Source organism: Rhinopithecus roxellana, chromosome 17 (assembly GCF_007565055.1).
Source record: "Rhinopithecus roxellana isolate Shanxi Qingling chromosome 17, ASM756505v1, whole genome shotgun sequence".
Classification (NCBI taxonomy): Eukaryota; Metazoa; Chordata; class Mammalia; order Primates; family Cercopithecidae; genus Rhinopithecus; species Rhinopithecus roxellana.
This window is the reverse complement of record NC_044565.1, coordinates 84,822,671-84,827,532: the sequence shown is the minus strand read 5'-3', so window position 1 is coordinate 84,827,532 and position 4,862 is coordinate 84,822,671. Positions and strand designations below refer to the sequence as shown.

Genomic DNA, 4,862 nt, shown 5'->3' with positions numbered 1-4,862 from the left:
TCCCAAGTAGCTGGAATTACAGGCACCCACCACCACACCCAGCTAATTTTTTGTAGAGGTGGGGTTTCATCATGTTGGCCTGGCTGATCTCAAACTCCTGACCTCAGGCAATCCACCTGCTCAGTACTTCCCAAAGTACTGAGATTACAGGTGTGAGCCAACCACACCTGGCCTTTTTAACTTTCTTTAAGCAAGGATATTCATACCCCTTCAGTGGTTGGTATTGAATTCTTAAAACTGTCAATGACAATCAAAGTTACCTGTCAGAGCAGAAAGAAACAAAAGAGAAAAAAACCCAAAATCTTACATTATGCATTATCTTTTTAAGAGTGGGCCTGTGGCGGCCAGGGGTGGTGGCTCAAACCTGTAATCCCAGCACTTTGGGAGGCTGAGGCAAGTGGATCACAAGGTCAGCCAATTGAGACCAGGCTGGCCAGCATGGTGAAACCCCCACTCTACTAAAAATACAAACATTAGCCGGGCGTGGTATCACTTGCCTGTAATCCCAGCTACTCAAGAGGCTGAGGCAGGAGAATCACTTGAACCCGGGAGGCAGAGGTTGCAGTGAGCCAAGATTGTGCCTCCAGACTCCAGCCTGGGCAACAGAGTGAGACTCTGTCTCAAAAAAAAAAAGTGGTCCTGTGGCTGAGGCTGGCATGTGGGCATCAGTGGAGGTGGAAGTATTCACGTAAAAAAAAAAAAAAATTTTTTTTTTGAGGTGGAGTCTCGCTCTGTCACCCAGGCTGGAGTGTGGTGGTGCAATCTCCGCTCAGTGCAAGCTCCACCTCCTGGGTTCATACCACTCTCCTGCCTCAGCCTCCCAAGTAGCTGGGACTACAGGTGCCTGCCACCATGCCTGGCTAATTTTTTGTATATTTAGTAGAGACGGGGTTTCACCGTGTTAGCCAGGATGGTCTCAATCTCCTGACCTTGTGATCTGCCCACCTCAGCCTCCCAAAGTGCTGGGATTACGGGCGTGAGCCACCGCGCCCAGCCGTTTTTTCTTTTTTTTTAAGACAAAGTCTAGCTCTGTCACCCACGCTGGAGTTTAGTGGTACAATCTCGGCTCACTGCAACCTCTGCCTCCTGGGCTCAAGTGATCCTCCCGCCTCAGCCTCCTGAGTAGCTGAGACTGCAGGCCTGTGACACCACACCCAGATAATTTTTGTATTTTTTTGTAGAGACAAGGTTTTCCCATGTTTCCTAGGCTGGTCTCAAACTCCTGAGCTCAAATGATCTGCCCACCTCAGGCTCCCAAAGTGCTGGATTACAAACGTGAGCCACTATGCCTGGCCAGGCAATTTCTTATAAAGTTAAGCCTTAGGATTACCTTATGACTCAGCAAGTCCAATCCTAGGTATTTACCTATGAGAAATGAAGCATATGTTCACCTGAAGACTTGTAGTTATCATAGCCTCAAACTGGAAAAACCCAAAAGTCCATTCCCGGAGGGTAGAAAACAAGCTGTGGTACTGCTGGCTGCAGCAGCACAGATGCTAACACTGGAATGATACAGAGAAGATTAGCATGGCCGCTGTGCAAGCATGACAGGCAAACTCGTCAAGTATTCTTTTAATTTTTTAAATAAAAAAAGAAAACACAAATTGTGGTCTATCCATATAATAAACAAATAAAATATGGATAAACACAGCATGGATGAATCTTGAAAACATTATGTCAAGCGAAAGAAGTCAGATACAAAAGAATGCAAGTTGTATGATTCCATTTACATGAAGCTTTAGAACAGACAAACCTACTCTACGGTATTAGGAATTAGAACAGTGATTGCCTCTAGGTGGTGGTGGTGAGTTGACTGGAAGGGACACACGGGAATGTTTAATGCTGATAGAAATGTTTTCTGTCTTGACCAGCATTATGGTTACATGGATATATACATTTGTCAAAATTCATCACTCAAAGCCTATGCATTTTATTGTATGTAAGTGATATCAATGTGAAAAGAGGAAAAACCAAATTAAAAATAGTTCAGATTTTCTATTCTTTAAGTTCCCTAATTGATTAATGTGTGGAGCAGTCAACACATTAGTGAATCCCTATAGTGTGGAAAAATTTTGCTGTCAATCTAATGGCTTGTTTGTGCTCACCAGGACTCTTAATCCATCAAAGAGAATTTAAGACCCGAATAAATTAGTTGTAGCACTGGAAGAGGACACACAGCTACAATTCCTTACTTTGCCAGGATTGACATGCTATTTTGATAAGCTCCTTGGAGCCATCAGTTCAAGTAGCTGGCCATTAGACAAAAGTAGGGTTTAGGTGAGTGGCATCTTCTAATTTGTTGAGAGTTGATAGGCTGGCAATTTCACAAACATTTTTTTTCTTCACTCTTCATTGACACTACTTCTATATCTAAAATTATGGAAGCATTAGATGTGTCTGCAGTACAATATGCGTTTTGCTTCTGAAAGCAATGTCTGAAAACTCTACTGCAGGGGCTTTGGCTGATAGGAAAGGCACAAGACATTTGGTTTCTCCTTGAACAGATGTGGTGAGTAAGTGATCCTCTTAGAGTCCTGAGAATTAAGGAGATCTAGAAATATAAAACCAGAACAGCGAGCAAGCTCCAGCTGTGTTTAAGTTATAGGTTTGTGAGTCTGGGAGTCTCAGAATCCTAAAAGAAGACCTGAAGATGAGTTCTGATCTGTGGAGATGAGCTGTAATAAATAAGAGTGCTTTCTCTTTAACACTTAAAAATGTTTCAATTCCTTACTTAATATTTGGCTACATTTGTCACTGAAATAAAGTCACATATTTGGAGATGATTGGGCTCTGGAAGGTTTGCTAGGTTATGTTCTTTCCTGTTGATTTCATAAAAGCACTTGTCAGTCTGTTTGGGGGTTTCATTTGGAACTGCAGGTGTGTGTTGCAAAGCAGACATTAAATTACAGCATATGCAGAACTGACCCCTTACAAATGGAAAATGCATGTTTTCAGCTAACCTGCTCCTCAGGTAACAAGATGTGGGAGAAAAATATTTATTGGAAATAATGTAATTACCACCTTATTCTTTTTAAAGTTGCAAAATTGTAATCAAACAGCATTGGTGGGAGAGAATAGCAGAGAAAGAGGAGGGGAATGTAAAGATTTGATCCACAACGCAGCTCCTTGAGAAGGAGGTCAGATGAACTTTCCTTGTTGTGGTTGATGGCTAGGGTGGGAGAGGAGAAGCGAAAACACAGGAGGTGAGGCTAACTGGAACACAGAGCAGTAGTCAATGGGATGGGCAGAGGCCATGAAGCCCCAGAAACACCAGCAGTGTCATACGGTGTGTAAAATGAAACCATTGTGGTGATTGGTTGCACAACCAACTTGCAATTTGAGGTTATTCAATTTTTTTAAACAATAAAAGCTAAAAACACTTGAGCAGTAATTGAAGGGGACTTAACGAATTACAGTGAGAAAGCCATAGATGAAAACATTTGTGTAAGTAACTCTTAAAACTTAAAAGTAATTGAAAACACGACATCTATATAATAATTTACAATAGAGTTAAAAGCAAGGTTATGATTTTCCTGGGTGGAGCTGGTTTACATTTGGTTGCATACTGACACTTGTTTTTATTACAAGACCTGGTAAGAAATAATGAAATAGCTGTTGAGAATTTTAACATGATGAAAGCAGTGTGAACAGTACAATTTAGTGAATTACATAGATTTCAGAATGAAGAGCTTCTCTTATGAAAGTGTAAGTTATTCAAGACTAATTCAGTATTCAACATTATGTCAAGTAGGAGGGTGGAGAATGAGTGTGCATGTGTGTGGGTTGTCAAACATTTTTTTAAGGCAAAATATTTAGTGTAGTGGAAAGGAGTTACCAAACCTTTAAAGTACAGATTGTTCTTTCTTGTTAAATAATATTTCTTTTGAAAAGTAAATTTAAAACAAGGTGTTTATACACAGGAAAATTCTCTAACCTGAAATATAGTTTGATGAATTTTTGCATACATAAATATTTATATAATTATCACTCCAGAAAGCTCTCTCATGTCCCTTTGTAGTCAAAACCCCTTTGTATTCAAAAGTTACCTCTCTTTGATTTCTATCATCATAGATTAATTTTGCCTTTAGTTGAACTTCGTAAGAATGGGATCATTCAGTTTGTACTTATGTTCCATATGATGCTTTCAGAATTCATCCATATTTTTGCAAGTCTCAGTGGTTTGTTCATTTTATTGTTGTGAATTATTTTATTAAATTCCCAATTTGTTTACCTATTCTCCTGTTGTTTGAAAAGCTGATTTGTTTTCAGTTTGGGGCTGTGAGGAATGGATCTATATAACACAGTGGTATAAATCTTTTGGGGACGTATGTACTCCTTTCCAAGTCCCACCCTGGGGAAACTTGGTTCTTGCACCTTTTTCCCCATCCTCCACAACCTCACATTCCCTCCCTTCTGTGATACTGGTTAGACTTGGGAACTTCCACCCAAGACACCAGGTGCCAAACATAGAATACCATTCAGGGAACCAAATTACAAACTTGACAATGAAAAATCCACATAAAATGTGATTCCGCAAACTGAGAAGCTTTATTTTATTTTAATGACCACCAATGGAGAGCTGTTTGGCCAGTTGTCCTGCAGTGGCGCTCAACTTGCCCTCTTCCCTGTATTGCAGAGCGCTAATACACATTCTGAAGCTTCAGTCTGCCACAGTGAGGAAGGAAGACTCGCTGTACTTCCTGCTGGGAATGGGAGTGCCCAGTCAAAACATCTCAATTGTCCTCTTTCCCATGCATAATTTCAGATGACTCTTCTGATTTTTGGCAAACAGCCGCTGAGGCCCCTTACTGAGCTCGCTAGACTTGGGAACTCTTTGTACCTCTTAAAGCTGCTAACAGCCT

The 4,862-nt window shown here is 40.8% G+C and overlaps 1 non-coding gene across 1 annotated transcript; it reads left to right on the top strand.

Moving 5' to 3' along the window:
* The first annotated feature begins 1,469 nt into the window (after positions 1-1,469).
* On the top strand, positions 1,470-1,579 carry LOC115894401. The gene has a single exon (XR_004054528.1). It is a non-coding gene; the product is annotated as a U6 spliceosomal RNA (small nuclear RNA).
* The last annotated feature ends 3,283 nt before the right edge of the window (positions 1,580-4,862 follow it).